The following is a 12,710-nucleotide window of genomic DNA, read 5'->3' as shown; positions in this document are numbered from 1 at the left end:
TGCAGTTAGTTACAGTCATGAATAAGACGGACGGTTTATGTTATTTTGCTATTTTTGGAGAGCTGTAGGTAATAAAATAATGTCTGGTGTTCAAAGAGTTTAGCTTCCCCCCTCCCTCCCCCTGCTGCTGTAGCACAAAGCTAGCATTACATTCACTATCGGCTGGATGATCTAAAAAGCGTTTTACGAAGTGGCATTATCATTTATACCTGTCCAATACAGCTGGTCTTTAACAAGGGTGTTGGTTTATGTTAATTTTGCTACTTTTTGGAGAGCTGTAGGTAATAATATATCATCTGGTGATCAGAGTTTAGCTTCCCCCCTTCTATCCCCCGTAGCTGCAGCACAAAGCTAGTTTACTTTCACTATTGGCTGGATGATGTAAAAAGCATTTTATGTAGTGTTTGTATCATTTATACCTTTACAATACAACTGATGTTTTACAACGGTATTGTTTTATAGTATTTTGCTATTTTTGGAGAGCTGTAGGTAACAATGTATGGTGTTGTGATCATAAAGTTTTGCTTCCCCTCTCCTCCCTCCCTCCACTTTCACAGCCCAATAGAAGCCTCGCTTTGCTGTTGGCTGGATGATCTAAAAGCATTTCATGAAGTGGTAATATCATTTGTACATTTCCAATACAACTAATGTTTTACAATGGTGTTGTTTTATGGTATTTTGCTATTTAGGTAACAATGTATGGTGTGATTAGCTTCACCCCTCCTCCCTCCTCCCACTTAAGCAGCGCAATTGCTTTTACTGTAAGTTGGACGGTCTAAAAAGCCTTATAGGAAGTGTTTATATAATTTAAACTTTTCTAATACAACTGGTCTTTTATACCAGTGTTGTTCAATTTCATTGTGCTATTTTTGGAGTAGTAAGAAATAAATTGTCTTGTAATCAGAAAGGTAACTTAGTACCTCTCCCCCCCTGCTTTTGCAGACCAAAGGAAGATTTACCTCTACTGTATGTTGTCTCATCTAAAAGCATTTCATCAAGCGGTTATATTATTCACACTTTTCCAATACACTGCTGTTTTACAATACTTATTTTGTTGCTTTGCTTTTTTGGAGAACTGTAGGAAATAATGTATCATATCATTATCTGAAAACTTGGCAGTGAACTAACCTATCTCTGTATTATTACAGCAAGGAGGAAGCAGGACCATCTGGTACAGAAAGGATCGTGCATCCAACCACTTCGGTTAAGGATCCTCTTCTTCAATGTGAGAACTCTATTCTGCATACCATTGTGGTTCCAAAATAAATATGTCATTACATGATTAGCATGTTATTCCTATTCTTATTATAAATCAGTGTTAAATGCAACTTTAGTTTTTGCCTGTCGTTTAGATAAACACAGTCATATATAATCTTCAAAATATGTCTTTGTTTGCCTAGTGACAACAGTGTACCAGAAGATGAGGGGTATCAGCCACCTGCCCATCGGCTACGGACTTCTCCAAGCCCCGTGATTGCCTCTACCCAAGAAAAAAAGAGCAGTTCAACTAGGCCAATGGCCAGGCAGGCGATTCAAGCCACCCTTCCGCCTATTGATGACAGCCAGGACATGCGTCACTCTCCAGGTGAACAAGACACTGAGCCACAGGCACCTACATTTTTTCTTTGAAGGTTTTTGCACATTTCTTTGCAACACATTTGTTTACACAGTTTTTACTGATAGCTTTTTATTGCACATTTATTTACACATTTTATTGATAGCTACTTATTGGAAAGTTTTTCACATTCTTGTTTTATTTATAATTTAATTTTGCTCATGTTGTTTATTAGTTTATTATTAAGTATTTTTCAACACAATGGTTGTTTAAGACAAAGGGACAAAATTCAGGACATTTTCTCTTCATTTCATTAATATTATGCTATGCACACTGGTACATTTTGATAATGCAGGGGGTAAATCTTATGAACAAATACTTTATTATGTATGCAGAATGAGGCCTACAATGAAATCAGCACTTTTATCTGACCAGATTCCATTTTATGAGGTGTAAAACACATTTGTCACACTTTTGGCATGCCAAAAATCACAGGTCCGCCTGGCACACTGCCCACTAAAACCTTTGTGGAACAAATGTGCTTCAATTGATTCAGTCCAGATTTGTTGCAGTTATAGTCAAGATGTGGACCTATAAAACGTTAACCTGACTCCGCCAGATAGATTTGCTCCGCATATCCATCTGGAAACCTTCCGTTGAAGTAATTTTGGGAAGGGGCGAAAATACTGGTTAGCTGATTGGCCTATGTTGGTGATAGACGGGCCAAATAAACCAATCAGATCAACGAAGCATATGACGTACTCGTCAACATGCTTCGTCGTCGCTCGTAACAGAGCGACGACGAAAACACAACCACAAGCCAAGCTACTCTTGCTGCTGCAGGTAAAGGCTCGTTAGCTCAGCAAAGAAATACTCTGTAATTCCGATAAAACTTGCTCGATAGCCACGCTAACGCTAGTTTCATCGGCTGAAGCCGCCATGTTCTTTAGACTGAACTGTCGCGCTTCTCGTTGCGTCACACCTCAACCCGCCTCAAAGCCAACGCTGATTGGACGTTCGTTTGGTGAACGGCTCCAAATTTTCTTTAACGGAGAGTAGCCAGACTGATCTGCGAGTGAAACCTTGAAAGCTCGCGAGATCAGGATGGTCTCACGAGGCTAATAAAACCTGAGGCTTGTCCAATAATTTGAAAGGGGTTTTCATGACATTTTGCAGAGTTTATTTTGGAGAAAATGTAGGCGAGGTTTAAAATGTTAGATTCTTTTTCTTTGTTTAATTGCCTATAAATCAGATATGGTGACATTTGCAATAGTGGTTCCACCTGAAAAATGTTCTTTGATGCCTTTGTGTCACACCAATACTAACTTTTACATTTACACTTTATAACTTTGGAGATGTGAAGTATTCACATGAAATATTCACAAAATTGTGAGAGACATATTCACTTTGTGAGATACTATAAATAGTAAATTTCCCAGTTCAGATTGTTCCTTTGTCTTGTAAAACTATATTTTTGTTGCTTTTAATAACACATTGGTAGATTGCTTTATTTAACCATGTAAAAAAAAAACTAATTGAAATTAAAACCTCTTTTCCAAGAGTGACCTGGCAAAGATGGCAACATTATAGAGCAATACTTCTTTATTTATGAGGTTCATACAAAAATGGACAAAGTAATTGACCCTTGTGTGTCATGACATCACATACCATGCTGCTCTTACAAATTTTGATCAGTAGCATTTGGAGGCATGTACAGTTCAGTGGTTTCTATCTTTTAGTTTGTAATTACACCATGGCAGAGGTAAGCCTTGACTGGTGCTGCCGGCTTTAGAACAGAGTGGGATTTTAATTCAAGGGCAAACAGACAATTAATGTCAAGTACAACAGAGAGAGCCTCTCAACAAATATTAAGCTGTAATTTGCCCAGACCTTTACAACGAAACTTAATTTATTCTGAGAAATCCAATAGGTAGTTATTTCACTTAGCGTTGCAAAACTGCTGCAAGCGGTCATCGTGCTACCATAAGTATTGCCTGCCCTACTGATATTAATGGAAATTCTACAAGTCTGAAGAAAAAAATATCTCATGAGGCCTATAACAGAAGAACACTTGTCCAAAGGCCACAGTGATCAAACCATCAGGTTTTCTTTTTTGTCTGTAGACTATGGTTTTGGGATAAACTTTACTGACATATGATCCTGAAGAAAAAAAAAGAGATAATTATGTGCACTGAACAAATAAATGCATGAGCAAAATTGTCAATCACAGCTTATCAGCTGTTGCGTTTAAATCTATATATATATACAATGAATCCTGTCGTTCATTGAGTTGTCTTGTTTTGTGTAGGGACAGCATACAAACATTGTCACAGAGTGATCTTTGTCTTACACATAGCTCCTCTAGCCAATGCTAATTTTCAGACCCAGTCCTTAATCTGGCTTTATTTTAAAATTAAAACTTATTTTTGGATATTTATGCAGTACAAATATTTTATAACAAAGACTAATAGATTGAAACTAAATCTTTTTTCTTTCGTTCAATCATTAATTCTCCATAAATTCCCTCACTCAGAGATCTTTATGATTTCACCATAACACTATGAATGCAGGGTCATTGTTAGGTGAAATCTTGCTTGTAACATTTGCACCCCAAGGTAAACGTAACAAATCCGCTGAGGTGCAATCTTGTTATTCAGAACATGAAACCTGGATCTATAGAATCAGCAGTGCTGGTGCAATGACAGCTAAAGTTACTGTTACAACAAATACATATTTGACAATATTAGACTATAATAGCAGAAGGGTGCTTTATAACCAACATATTGTGCTACTGACAGGTGGTTCAATTAGCAAATAGAAAAATAAAATTGAAATACAGCTTTACAATAAGTTGGGTGATAAATCTGGGAATGGAGTCAATGACAAAAAAAAACAACAAAAAAAACAGTTATGGAATATTATCAGTCAGGGCTCCTAAATACTAAGTGCTACTTCTTTACAGGCAGCTAAATGATTTTGAATTTATATACAAATATAAGAGGATTGAGCTGTTACCTACAAATACCCTATCATAGTTACACATTCATTAGGTCACAACCAAAAGCTTCAATGTATTAACATGCAGTCATTTTCAATTAATATAATATTGAAAAAAATAAATAATTTCAGTAACTCCTTAGGTAAAACACGTTCTATAGATTCATTACACACAGACTTACACATTCAAGGCTTTATTCATGTTAAGTATGAATATATTCTGCTTACAGCTAATGATAACACAAAATTTAACATCAGGATGGTACATTGGACCAATAAAAGATTTTTTATACTGAAATGTGGGCTAAATGAAAGGTATGTTTAAAGTACATTTTGTGACTTTCAAAAGGTATTTTTAAACTGACAAAATATTACAAGTACAAAAACAGCTGTATCGATTTGTTTTTAGTGCCTTTTACTCGGATACCCCTAAATTAAATTTAAGGTAACCAATTGCCTTCATGAGTCACTCAGTAATTAACTCCACCTGTATGTAATCTAATGTAAGAATAAACACAACTGTTCTGTGAAGGCCTCAGGGGAAATTTGTTGAACAAACTGAATTATTAAATCCAAAAAACACACCAAACAGATCAGAGATAAAATTCTGGAGAAGTCCTGTTTGCAGTTTGCCACAACCCATTTAAGGTATGGGGAAAACATGAGGATAAAGGTCTTCCGTTCAGATGGAAGGGGGGGGGGGGGAGGGAATCACATAGACAATGTTCCACTATGGAACATTAAGCGCCGTCGTCCCTCCCTCAACCAGCATACCACAACCTCTGGACTTCTAGCAAAACTCTGCGATAGAAAACTAAAACTGCACATCTCTCAGTACACACCTTCCCCATAAGCAGTGTTGTGACTGGAGATGTTCAAATGAATGTGTTAAGTGTAGCTCAATTTTTAAAGAACACAGTACTTACAATGCTGTTTTTACATTGCAAACTTAAAGTGAGCCCAGCTCATCCTGATTTAATTTAACTGTGCTCTATCTTGGGATAAACGTAAGACTACTATTGCAGTTTTCAGAGGTAAACTTTGGATGGTTAATGCAGAAAAGAGCCATACTTTTCCTCAAGGCGAACTGGCTTACCATAGTGTGTGTGTGTGTGTGTGTGTGTGTGTGTGTGTGTGTGTGTGTGTGTGTGTGTGTGTGTGTGTGTGTGTACAGACAAAGCCACTGAAAGACACAGTTTAGCTCTTGCACACACAGAAAGTTTTTACAATCTTTCTAAGCACTTGATGTATAATGTATGCCTCTCCCCTCACTTTAAACTTCAGCATAATGCTCTCTGCTTCCCTTTAAATGTGAGAATTTACACTGAAGGCTCAAGCCTTAACCATCAGAACTGATAGATTATACTGGGTTTCTTTGCAGTAGTGATTCACTATTACTTTATGGTTCAAACTCCACAATAACTGTTATAAATAAATGAAATAAATCTCATCTGTGCAGACGGGATGGTTGTAAGAAGGTTAAAAGGTGACATTGATTACAAACAAAGTCTAGATGGAATGCTTTTCACATTTCCAGACACATTTTGCTTTCAAGAACACTGAAATACATGAATAGGAGAAGCTGTTTTGGGAAATTGGTCATTATAAAATACAGGCAATGTGAGCAAATGCAAAAGGAGAGAACAACAGAAATTACAGGCAAGTTTCGAAAGCTAGACAATGACATAACCAATATGCTAACTGATAAAGAGCATAATGGCCTACAAATACAACTTTTAAACCTTGATTTCAGACAAGATATGATGCATGAACAAGATGTAGTTCATGTTTCAGCTATGAACTTAGTGAAAAATAGTTTAGTTATTGACCGTGAATTCTAATTTCTTGATGTTAACCGTGCTCAACTGAATTTAGAGCTATTTCTTGTTAAGGATGAACTTGCATGGGGTAGCACCATACTGTGGGGATGAATTTCTTCTGCAGGTAGAGGTATTCTGGTCAGATCTGATGAGAAGATATCGGGGAACTAAATACAGAGAAAGTCTTTCTGTGTAAAGCTAGTAGAGACATGACTAAGAAGACTTGCTGCTGTAATTACAGCAAAGGGATATTCTCAAAATGTTGACTCAGGAGGTTAAATAAAAATGTATACCAATTCATCCATTCCTTTTCACTTCCCAGCTATCCTACTATTGCTCATTTGTCTGTCACATAAAATCCCAATGAAATTAGAGATTATATTTTTGCAACTCAACCCTTGTAGCTATGAAGTGGCTTGTGAAGATCTGTTATTGTGTTCACCTTTAGGTATTTGTCAGACAAGCTCCTATTTACACGGCCAGCATTATAATTGTAATGTTTTTCATTAACACTGAAACCATGGTGATGTAACACCGTCATTTAGCCTCACTAAAAAGAGATTGAATTAACACACATTAGACTGTTGTTGGTTTCTAAAGCAAAATTATGATCTGAAAGGCATTTTTTATGTAATAAACGGGTAATGACAATACCCTGAACTCATTTCGATTGTGAATATATTCAAAAGGTCAACACAAAGACAACTGCATGAACAATGTAAATAGGCTGCCACAATTTACAAAGAACAGGTGATGATTGATCAACAGCGACATGCAGATCACATCAGTAGTTGGTCTCATTTGCAGTTTGGGTTACAAATTGACAGTTTTCTATGAGGTAGCCAACAGTCTCTTTATTTTTCTTGTTCTTTTTGTCAGCACTGTGCTTTAGTGAAAGGCTTTTAGTATTTTTTTTATGATTCAGTAAAATCACATTAATCATAAAGGCTGCTTTTTGACAGTGATTTTTCTGGATCAAGATTTTGCAACCCAAACCCTTTTTGACCTAATTGTTGGTTACAGCATGACTAAGGGCTGTTACGACAACACTTTTAGTGCTGGTAATTTGAGTTGTAACTGTTGATAACCTTGACAGAATAATGAGACTTCAAAATATTGTAATTGATACCAGTGTCCGTTATTGATAAAAATCTTGTTTAAGTGCAATATCAGTAATGGCATTCTGTAAAGCGACTGTATGACATAACCACACGCTTAATCAATTAAGCACAAAACAAGTATGAAAATAAACAGCAATTGTCCGAAAATGTTGGTAAATCATTATATAACCTCAACTAATCTGTGGGAAGGTGTTTTTGTTTTTTCTTCTGCCTGACTGCTGTGGGAGTATGTTTACAGTCTGTGAGCAAATGGTTTTCTAATATTTCCAATCACAAGGAAAAGGTCAGATCACCAGCAAATGTGGAGATGGAAAGGGAAAGCTGTATGACAGCAAAAATAAATAAATAAAATGTGGATAGGAAGACAGTGATGGAGGTAGGGTGCAGAGTGTGACAAGCTGAGTGATGGATAGATGATGGAGGATGTATGAAAGTCTGCAGGACGCGAGGATGGTGCGGAGGGAAGATCGAGGGAGAGATAGAGGAATATTAGATAGAGGGTGGAAAAATAGAGTGAAGGAAGAGGGAGTGAGGGAGGGGGGAACAACAGTGGGAAGGATGGAGGAGGAAGAGCATGGCATGTGTTGTTTTATTCTTATCCAGAGGCCAGAGAGAAGAGGCAGATACCTGCTGATTATTCTCTTGTATTATCTAACACTAAAGGCTGACATGTCAGTGTGTTTTGTTTTGTGGATTCATAGAACATTAGATAAGAGATTCCAAGGGAGGGGCGAATTTAGACTCAATTTATTTGTTTAATTTGTTAGATTTATTTTCTATTCTTCCTTTTACTATTTTTTTCAGATGCCTTTCTAACCCTTTTATTTCATGTTTGAGTATATTTAAAAGATCGAACATCCAAATGATACATAAAAGTAATCGTGTTCTTAAATCCTTGTGTTACATCCATAATCAATTTCTTATGGTGCACAGAACTGCATCCAGACACATTGTAGAAAGAGAGAGAAAGCAACATTCAATGTGGAGAAAAACAAAACTCCTACACATATAAGCTTTAACACATATCACTACTACTGCCCGTAGAGTTCTGTTCATCCATGTGGCTGCTGCCGTAATCTTCCCTTGAGACAGATCTTGTGGGTTGCAGCCCCAACATGTACATCCAATGAGAGGTGCTACAGATTTTCTTTTTTGCTTCCATTGAAATATTTATGCTGTCCTGCTGTGCAGTGCTACACATCACTTGAACATGTGACTAAAATGAGCGTGTTTTCCAGGTTTTCCTTTGTTCGTATGCTCACACAGGGGAAAGGGGAAGATTCACATCACGAATGTGGAAAAATAGGTGTGCTGCTAAGTGGTTGAAGCTGGGAAAAGAGGGCACTACCTGCTTCTTGAGGATAAATGTTTAATGAAGCTGACTTTGTCTCTTGACAGTCTGATAAAATGTTTATGATTAAAATGGAATAAACCTGTGTCCAAAGTGTGTGCATTAAGTGTGTGCATTAAAAAAAAAAAAAATCATATATCAAATGTCTGCATGTGTGATTGTTTGCTGTATATGGTAAATAAGTCTGAATTCCGATTGATTGTTTCTAAAAATGTGAGCTTTTGTGCAGTTGTATTATGTTAAATCTAGGTGACCTCACAGTAACCTGTAATTTAGCACATTGTTTATTTTAGGTATGTAACATATATGAACAATTGTGATTATTATTTGCAAAAATTGTCACAGTTATCAATTTTAAGATGATTTTGTTAAACTCTGCAAAATGTAAAATTATTCAAACTGCAAGCAAGTATAAAATAAGTTTGTTTCTGATAAAATGTAAAAAAAAATGATTTTCTGTTTTAGAACAACATTTATCAATTTTATGTACATTTTATTGAAAAATGACATGTCAAATAATTTTGATCCTTTTCAATAATTAATGGAGAAATCTTCATTGGCATTGCAACAGAGGAACACTTCCTATAATTGCTTACCAGCATTTTACATGTGATGAGCTCCAAGTCTTATTGCAGAAGGTTTGCCATCCCCCAAAAATTTAGTTTTCACCAGAGATTATCTATGAGATCCAATATGGTCTCTGGATTGGCCACTCAAAAATGTGAATGTGGGTAAAATTGAAATACTACTTAAACCTAATTCTGCCAGGTTGATTGACCTTAATTGTAGTTTAAAATTATAGACAAATGGTGAAATTATTGCAGTAACAGTGCAACCAGCAGCATTAATTGTTTACTCGCAGTGCAACTGTTATCAATTACATTATCATAAGTCTTATCAATAGCAACATTAGTAATGTTAATATTTCTATTTTAAATAAGTTCACTGCTTCACTCTCTAATCAATACAATATTTAATTATGTCACATTTTGATGATACATTTTGGATGAAGCATGAGAATCCATGTCTCAGAGAAACTAACTGTCTAAAAAAACCTTCATCCATCCATTGTCTTCTGCTTTTCAGAGATTGGGTCACAGGGTAAAAGGTCAAGGAGGGAAACCAAGACATCACTCTCCCACCGACACCCTCCAGCTCTGTGGGAAATTCCAAGATTTTCCAAGACCAGCAGTGATATATAACCCTTCCAGCAAGTTCTGGGCCTTTCCAGTATGACATGCTCTTAAAATCTCCAGAAGTAGACACCCAAAGAGCATACATATCAAAGTCCTAAAACACTTAAACTGACTCCTTTCAATACGCAGGACCAACAGCTCTACTCAAAGCTCCATCCGGGTGATGGAGCTGATGCTGAAGCTAGATGGATGAATTGAATTTTTTTCATATTTTGTGCTAATGTGAAATGCTTTTGTAATGTAGGCGTGATTCTTTTGCACCACAAAGCATTGTATGTTGAATGCTAATGTAAAATATGAGAATTATAATCAGTAACAATAGAAGAATAATCACAGTGTAATTCACAAAAACAACAAATGCAACAATAACATCTAAAGTAAATAAAATGTTTTCCTGACAGATAATTAAGTCACAGATTAATGTGTGGCTAAACGCCCACATTAGTTGGTACCAAGAAACTAACCAATCACAAAAGGGACAGTGAAGTGTACTGTGGTGGCTTAAGGTTTTTGCAGTGACAAAAATGTGTTTGGCAATTTTTGCAGCATCTGATTTTATGTTATATGACACTTTATTTTGTTTTTAGGTTATTATTCAGGGAAATTGAGAATATGTTAGGCTCTTTTGTTGCTAAGGGCCTTATTCGTTCAAACAGTTCACTCAATATCAAAAACACACATTTTCTCTTAAAGTGTACTACCAAATATCAGCCAACATTCTTTCAATACTGTCTTGCCATAAAGTGAAACTGGGAAAGAGAGTATAAGAAACCACTATCAAGCTTATGAAATGTAATTGCTTAAGGAAGTGGGGCATTTGTTTTTTGAAATTGTATCCTTCTTCTGTTAGCAGTGGTTACCTTCAAAGAACGGTAGTTCAAAGGCTTTCCATGAAATTGACCAAACATGTTAGGAAATTGCAAACAGTTTTTACAAAACATTTTTCTCTTCAATAACTTTAAGGTGTCTTGTTGGTCTCTTGGTGTCTTGTTTTTTTGGTTATAGTAGGATGAAGTGGAAGAATGAGATGGATAAAATGGGTCCTTTTTCTGCAAAAAGAGGGTTGCTAATATTGTGGTAAAGAAAGACCTTAGTCAAAAAGCTATTCACCTGGACGGCCGTGTACTGTAACAACCCTCACCTATGGTTATACGTTATGGATCATGGGGGTGGGCTCTCAATATCTGTGGCTTTTCCAACAATGAAAATAGTCAGTTAGGTGGTTTTGCCATCTTATCATGATGCTTTTGGGGCGCCTGTGTTTGGAGACTTCTGGCCAGAGACTGTTTTGTGATCCCCTCAGCTGTAGTGTTGAGAGTATGCCTCAGCTTCCACGTGGACCTGTTAACCAAGTGACCCATAAGACAATGAATAGTTGTGTAGTCAATGTTTAGGCTAGTTGTTGGCAAAGCAAAGGCCAGTTTTAATTAGACCATAATTGGTCACAATCAGTGAAGATTAAAATCCAGGATGCTGACAATATACAACCCAATTTTTGACATTGTCATTTTTAAAAATATTTACTTGTAAAAACTGTCTTTCTTTGGTACAGCATTAAAAATTATTAAAGCAAGAAATTACAAAAAATAACCAACAAAAAGAACTTTAGTGTTAATGCTAAAAGTGTCGGTATTGACTAAGGATATGTGCACATTCCAGGATCGGTTTAGGATTCGTCTCCCTGTATGTTTCTGATGATCAGATACACAAAAGCAAGCCAACACTTGACAAATATTGATTTATGAGTCACATTTATTTATTTAAAACTCTGCACAGTATATCGGCTTTTTTAACAGCTTCTGGAGAGGACTTTTTCATAGCCGGTGTTGAAATATCTGCACATAATTTTTCTATTTGTATAACAACTTCTAAATGCAGAAATGTCAGTGAATTTAGGGTCTGTTTTAACAATTTGACAAGTTACTGTTAATTTTTGTCACAAAACATTAGTTTTGTTAATATCAGTTCAATCTCAGATGTTATTGTAAGAAGTTGGTTTGGTAAAATAACAAGAAAAAAATATAATTTTGAGGTCATGAGCAAAAATATAAATCAAATGAGCAATAATTCTTTATGCTAAAGAAGCATTTAAGGGATATGTGGTGATATACTTGACATATTAAAGACTTTTTCTTTCAATGTGCACATCATATTTGCTTTAACGACCTATAGAAAATGAAATTTGACATTTCTCAAGGCCATCATTTCATATATAAGAAGGTGAGAAAGTAGTTGTCAGTTTGTGTTTGTCTTTATCAGATCTGTGGTTGGAAAATAAATCACTAATGTGGTGGTGGCGAAAGGGTAGTGCACGCGACCCATGTATAGGGGCCCTAGTACTAGACACTGCCGTCCCTGGTTCAAGTCCTGGCCTGTGGACTTTTGCCGCATGACTTCCTCCCTCCCTCTCTTTCTCTCTCTCTCTCTCTATATATATATATATATCTATCTCTCTATCTATTTCCATCCCTCTCTCACACACATTCTCTCTCTCTCTCTCTCTCTATTCCATTTTACGACAACATACTTTTATATAAAGGTCACTAGTACCACAAAGATAATTAAGAAAAACTATTAAGAACCAAATTGTTCTTATATTAAAAAAAAATGCACAACATATTCCAAAACTAACGTGGTCAAATACCAAATTACAAGAGAGAATTAAGATAT

The 12,710-nt window shown here is 36.1% G+C and overlaps 1 long non-coding RNA gene across 1 annotated transcript; it reads left to right on the top strand.

Annotated features, from left to right (window-relative positions):
- Positions 1-1,141: 1,141 nt before the first annotated feature.
- Positions 1,142-12,053, top strand: LOC118566764. Its single transcript, XR_004933273.1, has 3 exons — positions 1,142-1,225; positions 1,401-1,585; positions 9,931-12,053. It is a non-coding gene; the product is annotated as an uncharacterized LOC118566764 (long non-coding RNA).
- The last annotated feature ends 657 nt before the right edge of the window (positions 12,054-12,710 follow it).

The sequence above is a fragment of the Fundulus heteroclitus genome, chromosome 18, assembly GCF_011125445.2.
Source record: "Fundulus heteroclitus isolate FHET01 chromosome 18, MU-UCD_Fhet_4.1, whole genome shotgun sequence".
Classification (NCBI taxonomy): Eukaryota; Metazoa; Chordata; class Actinopteri; order Cyprinodontiformes; family Fundulidae; genus Fundulus; species Fundulus heteroclitus.
The sequence above is the reverse complement of the archived record's forward strand: the minus strand, read 5'-3'. Positions and strand labels throughout refer to the sequence as shown.